Source organism: Salarias fasciatus, chromosome 4 (assembly GCF_902148845.1).
Source record: "Salarias fasciatus chromosome 4, fSalaFa1.1, whole genome shotgun sequence".
NCBI classification, from domain to species: Eukaryota; Metazoa; Chordata; class Actinopteri; order Blenniiformes; family Blenniidae; genus Salarias; species Salarias fasciatus.
Genome location: NC_043748.1, coordinates 19,164,623 through 19,182,996, shown reverse-complemented (window position 1 = coordinate 19,182,996; position 18,374 = coordinate 19,164,623).

The window sequence follows — 18,374 nt, the reverse complement described above, 5'->3', positions numbered from 1 at the left end:
ATCTTCAGCAGCTGTATTTATACAAACACCCTAAATAAATGTAACACAAAGTGCAATTAAAAAAAAAAAAAAAAACCTTCTGTCTGATTACCTGATCAGTAGGCTAAAGAAGCAGCATTCTTAATGTAACACTGTTTCTGTCTGGAGTTTACAAAGCTCAATGCAACACCTGAACACGCTCACTACAAAGATCCTGGAAAAGTCTTTGAAAAAGATAATCTGATAAGATCTGTGTCTCCATTCTGAATTAAGCATATAAAAACAAACACTGCGCTTCTTCTTCTATGGTGTGAATATGCAGCTGTCATCCTGCGTTGCAGGACATTGCCGCTGTCTGCTTTTCAGAAGAGTGAATATACGACACTCCCAATTCAGGATTTTTTTTCCCCCCTTTAGGCAAAACCACTGAAAATGGGTTGGCGACCCAGTTTAGTGTCGCGACCCTTCTGTTGAGAAACCCTGGTTTAAAGTACATGATGTGTCGAAATCTCCGTCAGATTAAACGGATCATCATCTGAACACTCTGTAAGGTGAAAGGTGTCTTTCAAAAAGGTCGAACGACATCCTATAAACAAATCAAAAGCTTTTGTTGGGCTCGTTAAGCGTCACGTGTCTTTGGGTGAATCAGCACAGTTGCATTGTGGTTAGCTGTAATAAGTGATAAGGAATTTCATAAGTGAACGATTATTGTTCTGTGGCCAGGATTTATTCTTGAGTGTACAGTGATTGAAAATTTCCATCTCTGCTATTTACCAATTTTAAAAAGTGCTAATTGAAAGTTGCGTTTTTTTTTTTTCAGGATACTGAGAAGGTAGTGGTAGATGGCTCTATCCATCCATCCATCCATCCATCCATCCATCCATCCATCCATCCAGTAAAATGCATGTTTTTGCAGTGTGGGAGGCAACTGGAGCACATACAGAAAAACCTATGGAGAACATGCAAACTCCAAGCAGGAAGCCCGAACCTGAACTGAGAGTGTCTTCTCTGTGTTACACACAAGTGTAGAAAAAACTCTGCGTGAATATGCGTGTTCCTCAATAACGTCAACTCTTCAATTAGCCGTGAAGTTTCCCCGAGTCTTACGACAACATGCAAAGGCGCCGGATTTAGCCGTCCCGCTGATTATTAATAGTTCGGCCGATGACTAAGAAAACTGCAGGTGAAGTGAGAGTGAGAGTCATGTCGTGAATCACTCACGCACACACACACACACACACACACACACACACACACACACACACATTTATGTAACAGCTCGTCTATAGTGCAGACACGCAGCCCCCTATCCCGCGCTCATACACATGAGAGATGTATTGCAGCGGCTAAAAATAGGCCGTGACTCATTTTGTTTGACTTGGGGGGGCTGTTTCGTAACAAGCAGCGCATGCACGCGCTCCGCCGTGCGCACGCAAGTGTACGTTTATTGACAGTTTCTCCCTTCCCACACGTTTCACCGCTTCTTCAAATCGCCGCTTCACTCCTGACCCCCCGGTGCTCTTCATCAGCCAATCGATGCTCTCGTTGATCAGGGAAGACCCTTCTCTTCCTGCAGGGTTCCAGCGCGACCCCCCTGCCCCCCCCCGCCCCCCTGCTGAGCGCTCTATTGTCACCGAGCGACACATTATCACAGGAGGACATGTGGGGAAGTATTTAGAGCAGCTGTGAGGAAGAAGCCAAAAGCCTCAGACCCACTTTCCTCCCCTTGTGTCTATTCTCGTCCCGTCTAATACGTCACCCTGTTTCCAAAGCAACCACTTCTGGAGCGAGGGGGGGCCATGGCGATGCTGGGTGGAAGGGGGGGGGGGGGGGGGGGGGGGGGGGGGCTCTTATGAAATGCTCATACAGCAAATTACATCCATACAAAAGAGGGGAAAGTGAAAGGATTAACTGAAGAAGTGGCAGAACTATCTGTGCAAACTCAAAGCTGTGGGGAAGATGTGGAGGGGAGGAGTGTGATCACACACACGCAGAAAGTTACCACAGGCTTCCTTTTCCCCCAGATCTGTTATCGTAACTCAAACCGCGATGGGAGATTTTTCCAGATTTGTCCCGCAGTGGTTTCACGGCGTGAGGACTCAGCCTCGCCTGTGACATAATGCTGATAAGTTTGTTTTGTTTGTTTCCCTCTGTTGACCGATCTTTCTCAGCAGCTCCAGAGCAGCTTTGGCTAATCCTCTCCCTGTTTAAACTGTTTTCAGTTTTGTTTTTTAGGGAAAGAAAATCACTCAGAGAAGAAGTATCTATGATATTATTGGGAAGTTGTCAAACAAACATGCAAAATCTACACAGTCTAAAACGCACAGTTCCAAGAGCACCTTCACCAGTTCCTATTAAAACAAAAAAGTATTTTTTTTTAACAATAATGTATCATGAAAATAAACCAAAATAACCAATAATCATATCTGTTCAGAGGAAATGTGGGCAGCAGCCAACAAGTGCTTCACCGATGACGTGATATGACTGTGCAGTTTTGAAATCTGCCTCGAACGATATGTGAGATCTATGTAACTGATTAGATAACCGTCAGAGGCTTCTTCCAGGCATTCGGCATCCAGGAACTCTATAAAGACGCTCTTTGTGATGCAACACATTATTTTTTTACATAAATCTGAAAAGGTCCAAATAAGTCAACGTCTGAGCAAGCAAGAAGAAGTTAAACTTTGTCTGAAGCTCTCCTAACTCTCCTAAATTGATCGGTATCTTTTGCACTGTGCACAGTCAAAGTTTAACCAGGAGGGAAAAAAGAACTTAATAAGATTTATAATCTCTGTGGCTTTAAAGCATCAGTGAACAGTTGATTATTATATTTGTTTGAGTAAAAATAGTTCCAAAGTGGTTCTTTTTTTTTTTTCTGTCTTGCCAGTTGAGCTTTATCATCAGCAATACCAAAGCTGTTGTCCCCCAGCGAAGTGTTACGATTTCACTAAACTCCTGTTTAAAAGAGGGAAAGAATCTCCTCATTGAGTCATCATTCAGAATGTCAAAACTTCAACTGGAGCGCAGACGACCTCTGAATCCAGCTTGTCTTCTGGTCGGCATGGTTGTTACAATTTAGCTTTAACTAGATATTCGTTGGTTCCTCCACTGTGACCAAACTGGGCTGCACACCGCAGGACATCTGAAGTGGAAATGAGTTGCAGACACTTGCTTCCAGGTGGATGTTCTCCAGGTAAATTTAAAAGCATTTGCAGAAAAGTGGAGTTTCAGTGCGTCACATCATGTTTTTTTTCTCAGATTTCTAGTTTGTTCTAACTGCATCCCCACAGCTGTTGTTTTTTTCCTCAGACACACACACACACAGATACACACACACACCGTTTTCCTCCTGGTGACGCCGATTTGCATCACTGTCATGAATAAAACAGGGTTGTGAGCTTTAGTTGACAACAGAAACAGTGTGAAATCCCAAAACGCTGACGAGCCGAGCTGTCGGGAGAGCTTGGCACCTGACTCGCCGGGCAGGTGGCTTTCCGTCAGGGAAACGTTGGTTACAGCAATTAAATTATTCAATTTGGGAACAAAGGGTACTCAGAGGGGGCGCTCGGCTATAACAGGTTACATAAAGCGTGCTGCGCGGTTGCATAATCTGTTCATAATCAGAGGGTAGTCCAGATATAGATGGCCCAGTTTCCACCCAGTTGATTCCAGCCTGACGGTGGCACAGTGTCCCGGCCGCTCAGGTTCACCCCGGGCGGCTTTGGCAGGGTTCTGATATTTCTGAACCTCCGCCATCGCAGTGGCACTCCGTCGGAATTTCCCACCGGGGCACAAACAACACTCGGTGTTTTTCTTTCCCTGCATGAATACGTGCAGATGCTGAGGCTGTTGTTTGTGGCGTGAGTCACAGCCTGTTTGCCTCATAATCCCCCCCCTCTCTCCAAAACCATGAATTTCACCACCTCTCCCATGACTCGTCACAGTCTTCAGAGTATAATATAACCCCCTCTGAGCCATGTTGCACAGATTACATCAAAGTTGTCATGCAACACTCAGAACAATGTTGGTACATCTGCTTATGATGCCCTGGTGTTTGTGTATAATCCCTCCATGTGTATGTCACATTGGGTAGTCCGCATTGTTGAAGCATTTCCAAACATTTCCATTTATGCAACATGGTCAGATTCAACAAATTTTCCAAATATAAAATGTACTGAAGAACCCAGCTATCTAAGGCAAGGTCTCAGGGCTCATTAGAAGATCCGCTGACTGCGATGAAGGCATGGTGACCTCTTGGAGAACATACAAACTCCCCGAGCAGTCAGTCCCCAGGTGGGATTCCACTGGCCAATCATTGATCAAACTCTTCCTGTTTTTCTCACGTTGTTTATTAAACCCCCGCGGTTCTGTCAGTCTGAAGTCCGGAACGAAGCTTTACCTTTCAACGCAAGAAGTCAATCTTCTCTGTTGATTTTTTTGTGCTCTGACGACCGATCGAGGTCATGTTTGGTGAAATCCCTCTGGCACCGAGCTCACTGCGTTTCACATTTCATATCCTGGCTGAAAACAGCAGAGTAGAGATGAAAGTGAATAATTCAGGTGGAAAAACAATTAGGTCATGATCGGCGACTTCTGGTTCCTACCCACAGCTCTACACATTAAAAATGTCTATGATATTTCCGGTAAAATTCCGGTAAATTACCGGTAAATTTCCCCACTCCCTCCAAAAAAGTCCCATTCAACATGTAAAACAAAAGCCTCTTCCGTCAAGCTTCGCAAGCCTAGTTTCTGCATGTTTTTCATTTTTGCCAAAACCTTTCAGGCACTGGCCTCTTCCTCGGCCTCATCAACATCCTCCATGTTCACCTCCTCAACGTCCGACTCCAGTGACTCCTCTTCAGAGTCACTGTCCAGCCTTGTTGAGGATGGCTCTGTGTCCGGTTCAGTTTGCCCGAATGGCAACCAGTTTATCCGCTCTCACGGTTGTGAGCCTGTTGCGAAACTTTGTGTGTGTGTTCCCAAACAGTGACCAGTTGCGCTCAGAGGCGGCATGATATTATCAAAACTTACTTGACTTTATATAATCCATGGTTCAAATGTGTGTCTTTAATAGTCTTGTGCTTTGAGCTCAAAAGTGTAGCCTCCAGGCTTCAATAAATCAGCTGTGCATGTGATGGAGGAATGCACAGTGCATGTTGGGGGCGTGGCCTCAATAGCCCTGCACTGAGCAGTGAGCTGTGTGCATGTGATGGAGGAGTGCACTTGCATTAAATCTGGTTGTTTTAGCCAAGACTATGCTACAATATATTCCCCCAAACTATATTTAAGTTCCCTGTTAAGGGCCAACCTTCAATTTTGTAAATTTCTTATTTATTCCCGTTTATTCCCATTAATTCCCATGAAAAGTTTCCAACTTTGAAAATTCCCGCAATTTTGCAACCCTATATGTTACAACCTGTAATCTACATACTTCTGTTATTTTTATTATATATTAAATCATCCATTCAGTTATCTTCTCCACTAGATAAACAGTCAGTGGTGATGATGAATAGAATGTCTTGTAGTACAATGGCTGTTGTCGTTAATCATTATCGCAGAGTTTTACGGTTTTTATCGGTTGATTGCGGGTTACAGCCTCCAATTTGTTTCTCGTCTGTGATCTTCTGCCCCACTCCCTGGAACACTGCACTCGCTTCTGGTAAGTAGGAAGACAGTTTGGGACTTCAGTGTCCAACACAACCTTGTCTTGTTATACACTGACCCCCTGTCCTGGGTTCATTTCGGGGACAAAATCAAAACCGGCTGTCTCAAAGTGATCGGAGCACAGTCTTTCAAATTCATGAAGTCGCCCTGTTGAGTACATTTTACCACTCGAGTAAACCTAGCCTCCTCCTTCAGACCATCCTTCAGTATTTATTTTTTCTTCAAGAGAACACATAAGGAACCTTCCAGGCTTGGTTTATATCTTACTGTCGTATTGCCGCCACACAAAAAGCTCTGAGAGTGGGTATTGTTCTCATGAGAGGCTTCCTTTTTTTGGTTTAACATCCAAGAAGGATGCGATCTTCACTTTTATGTAATATGCACTGCATCCTAATCCCAGCGGCGCTCCATACTGTGGACTGAAAGGATTTTCTTGAGAGTCGAGCAAGACTATCGTCACTCCTTTAAATCCGAAAATAGATTTGGGAGGCAGTTCAGTGGCAGCCTCCAGAGAAACCATGCAAAAAGGGCTCTGAATGGTTGGTTTAAAGGGCTTAGCCCAGAGTGAACCGCTCTCCTGACGCACACAGCCAACCACCCAGGCCGGCGGCCAAGAGGCGGAAGAGAAATTTCAAAGATAACAATCTGGCCGGGCAAAAGGGATTTGTCCTCCAGTCATCCCGAACCCACGACCCCGGACCACCTCAGACAGCCGCTTCTGATCATTACGCCAAAGTTTCACACCAATGGATATACTTCACACCCACTAATTTAAAAGACACATGAGGAAGAACGGCTGTTCTTGCCTCGTATCAGTCCTATAAATACGTGATGTAGTGAGAAGAACCCTAAAGAGGAAATGAGTCTGAGTCTCAGGGCAGGTTGGCACTAAAGCCACCAAAGAGGCCAGCATCTGACTTCTGTGTGAAACCAAAAGTAAACTCAAAGGATCGTCTTTCGACAGTTTGAAGTTGGAGAAAGTTTTTTTCTGTGGGTCCAAACCTGCCCCATAGTCCAATTAGACCTTATTTGAGCACAGATAGTCAAAGTCCAGAGTCTTTAGAAAGGTTGCATGTATTTGATCTTCTATTCCCTTTAGGAATTTCAGTGCTAAAACCTTCATATCTACTCTTAAAAAGTAGTTAAAAAAGGTAGCGAAATGCTTTAATTTTCACATTTCAGACATTCTCTTCCCGCTATGCTGCTCTCAGCAATGGAGAGAAAAAATCCATCAACACTGGCTTCAAAAGCCTTTTTCAAACCAACCTGGCTACTTATTAGCTGTAATTATGAAATGTTTGAAATACCGATGAGTCTCAGAGTCGGACCTCTTTTAAAAAGCAGCCTCAGTTTCATTGCGGATTTCTAATTGGAATTTAAACAAAAGCTTGAATGGCCTCCTCCAATGCACAGGGAGTGACTCCTTTCTGTTGTTGGAAAAAAAACATGGAATGCAACATTTAAAAGAAAAGTGGAATTAATCCAGATTACTTCAGAACAACAATTGGATTAACTGTGCTGTTTAGTGGGTGATGCCTGCAGCTAAGAACTCCAGATTACAGAGTAGAACTAATAAAGTGTTTCATGGCATCCTTTGGGATGATGATGTTGTCGCTACACTTCTTTGATGTTACTGGAAGTATTTCAGAAAAATAATCTACAAAGAACCAAACAAAACTTCTCATCCTCGTAACGTTTTGGACAAAGTCTTCTTTATAGGTAAAAAGCACAAGTTCTCAGTCATTTCTGTGCAGAAAAAATAGTTTTAGTTGTCAGTCTCTTTCTGTTCCCTCCAAAGAAAATTTTCAGGAAAATAACTATTGATTTTTGACAGTGTTCACTGAAATTTGTAAAACTGGAAAGGTTCTTTGTCATATACATTGCCAGTCATAAACTTCATATTTTGTTTGTTTATTAAAGTATTCATGCTGCATAGACACGTTAAGAGACAAATGTTTATAATATGCATGAAAATGAATCCGTACATTCTAAAATGCAACAATATGAAGGCGCCACATTTTGCGAAAATAAGGAACTGTCAATGTGTAATTTACTCAGTTTGCACAGACTTTATACATTTTCACTCGCAATAAGTCACATTTACAAAGAAGCCATCAGATTTTGCTGAATGAATGGGTTTCACTAAAACATCCCAACAATGAGTTCTACTGTACAGTCCAGCCGTCGGTGTTGAACTAAATGAATATTTGAAGCTAATGACTCTCAGAAGCACGCATATTTAAAATGTTTAAAACATTTCGTATGATGAACCGCAAATAGCCTTCAGATAGATTTAAAAAAAAAAAAATCCACTTATTTTTAATAAAGAGTCTATGAATAGAGAACAGTTTGGCCTTTCAGGGAGCGTGACCACAGTTCAACCCAGACTCCAACAATAAAAAAAACCTCAAAGAAAACACAGAACAGGGCAAACCATTTAACACGGACGCTCATCTTATAGTGCATGACTTCTTCATATTATTGTTGACCGATGTAATGTGGGATAATGGAATTAGACAACTGAGTTTTCATTGTGCCAAGCGAGGGGGGAGGGGGAGCTGGAAGCGAATGGAGGGTTTGTTGAGGACAATGGCGCCACTCAACGGGGCCACATGAGGTCTGTTTTCGTCTGCCCTTACCTCATACACTGGCTACTCCATGTTTATTCATCCTCACTAATCCAACAGTAAAAACAAAACACCAACACGAAAAACACGCTGCTGTGTGAGCAAATTTGATGAAATATATTGCGACAAATAAACAATTTTCCCCTAACGACGACTCAATCCACCATTCTGCTCATGTTCTAGTGTGCTTTCGAACTGAATCCACAAAAACGTGTTCAGTATTACTAAAATAAGAACTTTGACTGATGTGAGAACAAGAAAAGCAGGAAGATTCCAGCGATGAAACGTGACGACGAACTCAGGCGGTGAAAACTTGGGTCTCTTGGATCCAGTAGAAGATATTTGAAATATTTTTGTGCAAACATTGGTTTTGGAATTACCAGAGGATTTCTCAGAAGATTTGAGAAATGGGTATCACAGTGACCCGAGCAAGACCGGCTGACTCTTTCTCTTCATCCACCTCCCTGGTGGTAGTTTGGAAAGTAGCCCAGCCATTGATCTCCTGTTCGACTTCAACCTGGATCTGGTTCCACTCCTGAGAGATACGGTGTCTCCAGCGGTTCCCGAATTGACCCCGGGCCCTGTCCCAGTTGGCTGTTCCTGGTAAACTTCTTACGTGAGATGGATGGGGGCCATCCCTATCAGATTACTGAACCACTTCATTTCAGCGTCTCTACTTTTAGCTCCTGGATATTTTTACCTCTTGCTCCGTCGTGACAGCGAAGCCTGCAATCCTGGAAAGTTACTCATTTTAACCATTTGTATAATCCACCCAGTCTGCTGCAGTCGTCCTGCTGTCTGCCCGAGTCTGACTGATCCCACATGAACACATCCACCTGGAGTAGTTCGGTTATCTGGAGAGTACCTTTAGATGAGGGTTAAGGTTTGGGTTAGACAAGCACAGATTCAGTGTACAGTCTGATCATGTAACGTATCTAAAAACTGCGAATGGGATCAATCACACGACTTGAATGGACTTCATTTGTATTCCGCGTTTTACTGAATCAGTAGTATCGACAGATTTTCCACAATCTGGATGATTTCTTCCATGCTTTCACCCCACCTGGTGCAGTATTTTCTTAAAAATAGACTTTTTCTGGCAGTTTAAGACTGATGAACTTCAGTCTTGTTGGCCTGTGCAGTGAAGTTCGATCATTTAGCAATTTGAGGCTTTACTCTTTTTCTTCCTTTCTCGATTACAACACCAGTGTCAGGGTGTCTCAGTCCTTGACTCAACAAATTGCTATTTCTCCCTGCCGGGGAGTCATCGCTGTGACTTGATCTGTTGCTGTAGCGTCCTGCACCTCCAGCCCTCCCCCGTGGGAGACTGGAGCGCCACGCCGAGCCGAGCCAAAGTCGGTCGATGAGAGGTCCTGACGATAGGAAGTCGCGTGGGCGGCGGGAGTGAGTCACCCATCATCTGTCCGATGGGTCGCCGCCGCCGCTGGCGGTGCAGAGCCGAGTCGAGCCCCATCTCGCAGCGGTGATGTCAGAGCTGCGGCCGTTCCGTCAGCCTCCCCTGCACCCTCCCAGGGATGCAGTCAGAGAGCAGGCTGTTTTGTCTTCACGTAACGCCCCCCCCCCCCCCCCCCCCGCTCAGGCAGGCCTCCAATGTTTTCATTTCTTCAAGACTTTTTTCTAGAAGAAAACACTCAAGATTAAAAGTTAGTCAAGATCAATTTCATGTAAAATTCAAAATGAAAACAAAAAAAACATCAATAGTTTTCTTGTTTCTTTAAATCACAGTGAGAAAATCTGTCAGAATGCAGTAACTGACGTGTTTCTCCCACGGAGAGCAGAGTTTTGGTGCTTTTTTTTAAGGCTTCAGCACACTCCTGACATGACATGTCTCACGTAGAGTGACTCAGAGCTTCAGTCAAACATCCGAGGAATTTGCCACCCACATGTTGTTGCAGAAATCGAGGCAGAACTTCCATGAGGCAACTTTTTCTCCCAGCCCGATGTACGTTGAAGAGATAATGCATGTAGCCGGCGGCTGCAGTTCTGTCCTGAAAGTGACTCATCGCTGGAGAAATTACAGCGGTTACATAACGAATGTACATTGTCAGCGTGTCATTACGCTTCCTGTAAGGGGCTGCTCACACTTTGCATACCAAAACCATGAATGAACCAGCAGGTCGTTTTGAAAGTGACATAACTTGACAAGTATGGGTGAAGTTATCAGTCTTACTGTCCCACTGGACATGTGATCAGTTGTAATTGTCATTTATTTAGCACGTTTGTGTTTATATTTGTGTTAAGAATGCAGTTTTCTTTAAATGTAGCTGTGATTCCTACGATTCTTGAAGACCGTCATGAATTATGTCATGTTGGAGTAATGTGATTTCCTTGAAACCTTCCTGTTCTTTGTTATGGTGATACTGACCTCTTGTGGTTGTGGACGGAAGTGCATCGTGCTCCCATGAAGACGCCTCTATGCTTTGTTTATGTAGGATCACTTGTTTTTATCTACCAATTAAGACTTGATTAATTAACCGCTACTTATTATTCTATTAAGGTTATGTTGATGAGAAGATGGGAAATGGGAAAACATCTGACTTTTCTTTTGGGGAAAATACAAAATGTCTGAAAACTGGGAACTTAGTGGGAATTTTCAGGAAAGTTTTCATGTGTCTTGTGGTTGAAGACTTTAACTTCCGTATTTTATCCTCAGATTTGATTATGCAGATCATGAAAACCCATTTTTTTTCCATTTATCAGAATTTTTTTTTTTTTTGTGGGGAAAACTTGTTTCTTCTTTGAGCTTTTCTAAGTGGGAAATGAAACTTTAACTTTAGAAGTTCCAGTGTTCCAGTATCTTATAGGCTATTTCTTTATTCTGTTTCTATCTACTTGCTGGGCAACACCATCAACACTTTATGGATTATAATGGTGCTTTTGAAGTCACTGCCACAGTTAAAGCGATACTTCAACATTTTGGCAAATTGGCCCATTTAGCGCAATTCCTTAGTCATTTCAAACAGCATGCTTACTTTTTTTGGTGAGGGCGAGCTGTTGTTTATTCAGAGGTGAGTCGGGAAAGGTTTTCAGGACGGACACAATGGAGGTGAACGGTATTTTTGTTCCCCCTCGTCAAACTCATCAAATACAAAATCCAACAACCCCAAAACACTTTGATGGACACGTTATAATCCGCACATTCACTACGCTGTGAAATATTAATGCAAAATTACGAGATTGAGTTGTTTATGCGAAAATTGCTAAGACGGAACTACTTACTAAACATGGCGTCTGGGCGTAGTGATTTCAAAAGAAAAAGTAGTTCCCAGTATTTGCTTCAGTGTCGTAACGCTACAATATTATTTGTTGGTGTTCCACAGCGTAGTGAATGTGCGGATTATAACGTGTCCACCAAAGTGTTTTGGTGTTGTTGGATTTTGTATTTGATGAGTTTGAGGAGGGGGAACAAAAAATACTGTCCACTTCCATTGTGTCCGTCCTGAAAACCTTCCCCAACTCACCTCTGAATAAACAACAGCTCAGCCTCACAAAAACAGTAAGTATGCTGTTCGAAATGACTAAGGAATTGCGCTAATGGGCCAATTTGCCAAAATGTTGAAGTATGGCTTTAAAGCATGATTTCATGCCGTAGTCAACCAAGTTAAAGGAATACTCCACCCAAAAAACGATTTGGCCTCATTTTCTACTCACCCTCATGCTGAGAAACACTCTGGAGCACTTTTTTGACGTTTCAAATGCAGTTGGAGATGTTTGGGGACTTTCGTAGTCAACAAACAGGGAAAGACAGAGCCCGACAGGAAAAAAAGGTCCATAAAATCCACAAAACGTGTCCATTTTTCTTCATACTGCTCGTCCGCTGTAATCCAAGTGTCCTGAGCTGTAACGTCCTTAATTAATTATTAACGAGGTAATTTAGTATATTTTAAGAGCGTAAACAGTGCGCTCTCCTACAGCTCAGGTGCATGTCTGTGCGTGCACCCTGAACTACGGAAGCCGCTGCAGACCAAGCCAGACGCTTGTGCCCTTTCAGCAGGACACCGAATTCAAAGCTTTAAAACAGTAGCCAATCACTTTTGTGATTGTCCACAGCTCGGTCACTCACAGCAGAATATAAACAGCAGAACTTCTTCTTCTACGCTTGCAATTTAGAAAAGTAGTCGCTGAAAGGGCACGAGCATGTTGCTTGGTCTGCCGCGACTTCCGTAGTTCAGGGTGCGCGCGCAGACATGCAGTGGAGCAGTATGAAAGCGCAATGTTTAGGCTCTTAAAATATACTAAATTACCTCGTTAAGAATTAATTATGGACGTTAGGCGCTCAGGACACTTGGATTACAGCGGACGAGCAGTATGAAGGAAAATGGACACGTTTTGTGGATTTTATGGACCTTTTTTTTCTGTCGGGCTCTGTCGGTCCCTGTTTGTTGACTACGAAAGTCCCCAAACATCTCCAACTGCATTTGAAACGTCAAAAAAGTGCTCCAGAGTGTTTCTCAGCATGAGGGTGAGTAGAAAATGAGGCCAAATCGTTTTTTGGGTGGAGTATTCCTTTAATGCGAGAGATGCTTTCGTTTTTTTGGAGGAAATAATAAACCAAGTCAACAAATTCAGTCATCACAAAACATCACTTTCATTTGAATGAAATGTTATAGGGACTTGTACAAGATCATTTTAAGTAGTGCTTACATAGTTTAATTGAGTCATCACATAATTAATGCAAGTAGAGTTAACTTAAAAGGGAGTCGTAAACATGAATTTAAAAAATTAAGTTACCACAAACTTTTGATTTGTGTGAGTGTCAAAGTTATTTTTAAACACTGCTTACTAATGATCAAGTTATCGCCACTGATGCTGACAAGTTTAGATTCCTTTAAAAATATGGAAATTCATTTTAGAAAAATTAAGTAAAATTAACTTATTACATTTAACCGTTTATTCAGGTTTATATACACCGTCTGGTGAATTTAGTTTTTCCAGATGATGATGAAGATATCACTTCAGTACAGCAACTACTGTATATCACAGCGTAATAACAGTATTTTCAAGTAATTTCAGGCTCAAATATGTTTAAAACGAAAGGTCAAAAACCCAACAACCAAGCAAAAATAAACAAAAAAAAAAATAAGCATAGTGTATTTATGCCATTCATTATACCGAGCTCTGACAAGCAAACAGCACAGACACAAAAAAAGGAAAAAATCTTACATTTTAAAGAAATATGTTACTATTTCTATATTCATCAAAGTGATCACATTTAAAAAATGCATAGGATCTAAAAACATCATATCATTGCTTTTTTTCAATGACTGGCTGCCACATTTACATAATGTTGAAATCAATGATTAATAGTTCACATAAGTTGCAAAAGTCAAGCCCTTGTTGACTGATTGAAACCATCTGCTGGAATGACTCCATTAGCTCTTTATTTCTGCTCTGACCTTCGAGCAGACCGTCGAGACCCGAGTTCAAGGGTCGATCAACCCGAGCGCGACTCCTCGTCCCAGCGGGAGAAACGCGACCGTCTGCTGTCGGGTCTGCGTTGGGAGTGTTCGTGGAAGGTGTCTTAAAGAGTCAGAGGTCGAACCCGAGGCCTCGGCGCTGCCGGCGGTTCACGGCTCGGTGAGAGACCCAAGCCAATTAGCGCGGGAAGGTTCTGAGGCGGCAGAGGTGAAAGTCTTTTCTCTCTTGGCAGAAGGTGTTGGGATGACAGATGGTGCTTAGACGGGATGAGCCGCGAACTGTGGAGATTACAAACCCAGCGCCGTCCCGTGAACGAGCCTGTTTAAATATCCTCAGGAAAAGATACACAACATACATTTCTGAGTTTACTCACGGCTAAAACTCCGCCAGAACCAATCGGCCTCTTCTTTATGAACTGCTCAATGAAAACAGACTCAGTCACAGGATGGATTTGCTTTATTTATCTCTTCAGCAATACTAAATATTCGGCGTAGTTTGGAGAAATGAACAGTTGCAGACACAAAGCAGACGTCAACTAACGAGAAGATTTTGGCTATTCTGAACGATCGCTGCTCGGACTTCGGCTCAAGCGCTGCCGTTTCTTGGTAAATTTACCTGAGTTCGTGGTTGTATCCAATCTACACACTTCATGATCACACACAATCAGCCATAACATTATGACCACCATTGGGTATGAAAACCTATGGCTCAGAAAAGAGGAAAAGGTGCAACGGTGATGTTTTTGCACGCAGACCGGTAGCTGATCAGCTGACGGGATGCACTGATCATGTCCGACAGATTCACATTAACACACACACATTGTCTATTTAGCATAAATTATATTCTGGAGGTATGAAATCTGAAGCTTATCTCCCAGATCATTCACAATATCAGAGTGTTTGTTGTTAGATTCTAAGCAGAATGTGGTTTAATTGCTTTTTTTGGTGTTTTCACCGCTTCAGTTTTTACTGAAGGTGAAAATGAGATGACAACCGGCTCACTCTTACTGCTCTGGATGCTGCTGACTTTAATTTAACACATTTTCTGTGTTGTGACTCACATTTCGACTTTAAGACCGATTTCCCTCTGTAAGCAGGAACTGCAGCACACAAAACACTCATTGAATGAGATGGTTTGTGAGCGGCGTCGATCCTCGTACTCTTTGTCATCAGGCGCAATTTACAGTGTTATGAAGAGAAACCTTTTCATTTCTTCCTTTGACCACTTCTGTTGGTAAATGGATAGGACGCAGGATTGCAGATGCTCTTTGTTTTTGACACATCAGTCTCTGAGGAGTAAACTTTCACCTGCAGCTTGATTTCTCTCGCCCACCGCCCGCTGATGACTCTCCTTGTTATGGCACCTTGCAGGGATCATAATGTGATGGTAGATTTGTGCATCAGCAGTCTGTGCGGACGCGTTAACACGTCTCTAAACTCTCCTGCAGATCAATGACGTCCCGAGGAAGCAGCGTGGCCGCCGTCACTTCTGCTTCTTCTCCTGCTGCCCGTTGATCAGCCCCGACTCCCAGCGCTGCCAGAGAGGCGCCCTTTGGCCTCCTGCTCTGTGAACCCTGGGCTCCTGCTGAGAGGTAAGAAAAGTCCAGGACTTAGAGCAGGAGATTAACACTGGCATCAATTTTACACTCTGCTTCTGTGTGTGACAGTCGGAAAAGGTACAAATCTACAGAAAACTGAAGATTTAACCCGAATCTGATTTTCCTATTGACCCCTCTGAGAGGATACCAGGAAACTCACACCATGTTGCTGCTAATGCACTAATGGCTGATCACACAAGATGAAAAGAAGCAGGAATGAAAGTGAACACGGGGAACGGCTGAGGTGCTTTACCTGCTCTGATTTCTTCTGATCCTTCTTGGACGGAGGCGGCCAAACGCGTTCCAGTTTCCCACACGACTGATGCCTGATATCTGAAGGACAGAGGGAGCAGAAACACAGCGGGATCACATTAAACGAGCAGATTTTGGCAGCGGCCTCGCGGTCAGATATTAAAGATGATTAGAGAAAGAAGGGTTTCTGATCAGCGGATGAAACCCACGGTGACAGTTCAAAGCTGTGTTTTGTGAAATTAACACATCATAATGATCCTTTCTCACACTTCCACCGCCTCTCCTCAGCACATGTCCAGACCGTCTCCACCCGGCTGCTCCAGCTTTACCTCTAAACTGCTCAGCCTCAGCCGTCCCTCTGATCTGTCTATTTTTAATCCCGCCTTCCACGGTGCCGCTGTTTTGAAACCATACATCATAGCAGGACTCTGTGAATCTTCTCTTTCGATCCTGCTGCTTTTCTCTCATCACATTCGCTCTGACGCGTGTCTCCACACTCTCCATTATGCATCCTTTCTTTTCTTCACCTCCTGTTTCCTCTAAATCGTTTGACAGAGGAGGCGCTGTGATAGGGCGAATTTATGCAAAACTTTAACTCGTAAAATAAAATCAACAGATGATTTATGTGAAAATCAGAGTCTGGTGAAGCCGACACGGTTGTAGAAACTAGTGAAAGAGATCAAAACATGTTCTGAAACCGGGCGCTTTCTACGTTTATTTGCATTCTGAAAATCGGCACTTTTGAATGGGTTCCAGTGAGGCCGGGGCTCTTTTTGAAACCAACGTCATCGCCCCCTGCTGGAATTTCCCAGGCATTATAGCTTTCTTGTACTTCCGCATTATCTTCATCTTTTAAGAGTGGAGGTTGGCGCTTGGTGTGTTGTTTTGACAGCGCCCACTAGAGGCCCATTTCAGCATCTCTGCCATTTCCGTAGAGATTGAGTTGCAGCGTAAATGCAAAACTGTTCACTTTTTCATTTAAAAATGTGTAAATGGGGTGTAGGAGATGTCGTTTATGTCGATTTTGACCAGTTTGTGCTTGCAGGGTGGTGTGAACAGTAATTCAAGGTAGTAGGATATAACACTGTTGAAGGAGAAACCGAACTGTTTTTAGCTCACGTGTTGACCTGGGAACAAGTTACCTTGTTGAAAATAACTTCATGAGGCGAATTACTTATGTGCATGCTTGGAAATAACTGTCCGTAAATATGATGTAAATTTATTGATGGTTAAATATCAATCCCATTAAATGAGTGACGAGTTTACCTTCATGATGCATTTCTTTTAGTTTTATTGTGTATAAATGGCGTGTTAGTGTCAGAATTGTATACAAGTGTCTGGTTAGCATCTCTCACTACATTTCTTGGCCTTCATTCGACACGCAGTGAAGCTTCTTCTGCTTCAGCTCGAATACACTCGCTCAGCGTCACCCCGACGCCGTCTGAGGCTCCTCGGTGAGACACTCGCTGGCTGATATCGCCAAGCTCTCACTCACAGGCCCAAAGGCAACATGACTCCACACTGAAACACGCCCACGATACTGTACTGATTTCAGCTGGCTGCCACCGGCGGCCTTAGGTCATTTTTCTTTATGCGACAAGTCGAGCAGCTCGCAGCTTCCAGTGACTCAGACGTGACGGACGCTCCAGCAAGGTGCCGGTGACCGTCAGCGACAGAGAGCAGAGACGGCATCGCGGCTGTGACGAGACGCTTTGGAGGACGCTAACGTGGACAGACATTTATTCAGTGCTCAGACTGCTCGGTGGGAAGAATGAAGATGTAATCGACTCTTTGTTCTCATGAAGGTCTTCAGAGATAATCATTTAAATTTTGCATGACCTCTTAGGATTTTTGTCCTTCATTATTTTCAGTTATGTTTGGATAAGATATGAAATTAGTGCTTACAGCAATGCTGCTATCTCATGCAGTCACATCAAAAATTCAAGTGCAGATCAGTGGTGAAATAAACAGTTTGCACAACAAGCTTTGCATTCAGAGCATGAATAAGTCAGGCCACATGCTCGTTGTAATGTAAGGCATTGTTCTCAAAGCCACTGGTGTATTTTTCATGCATTTTCAATGAGTAGCAAGCGTTTGCTGTCATTTCTTGGTGTTGCTGCTTTTAAAATCTTTGTTGTGGCTCCTGTTCAGACTCACAGTCACATGAGATGCAACATTACTGGCGACCAGAAAGATAAATAAAAAGCTTATTTATCATAGTCTGCGCAGCAGAATAATAATGATATCCATTGATCCAACTAGTCAACCAGCCAAACCACCAGCTAACTGTTTCATAATATGAAGACAAGGACCTCATTATGCCACAGTCGTCCCCCTCTTTGTAAAACTAAAAACGTTGGTATAATCTTCTAAACTCAGGTCATTTTGTTTTAAATCTCCCATGAGTTTGAATCTGATTGATGAGCAAGGTAAAGCGAGCTAGCCCTGAAGCTAGCAGCTGTAGCTGCTGTACACAGACAACTTCAAGCTAAATATTCAATCATGTTGATTGTTCAGTTTCCAGACTGTATCCAGAAGACACACTGAGGTGGAGGGTCAGTTTAAGGCTAATCCCATTAGCATTGCACCAATCACAGGATTTGGCTCGAGTGTTGGTGCTGCGGCTTGGAATTGCCAGTAATTTCAGATGAAGCTGAGTAGTTTTTGCTATTATATATTTTATTCTGCACAGTAAGCACAAACTTCTTGGCTAAAATGTGCTGGATGACTGCCTCTTCCTGACCTGAGCTCAGAATTATGGTTTAATGTAATTTCTCATTCATTGATTAGAAATCTAAAGAGTTTATTAAATGATG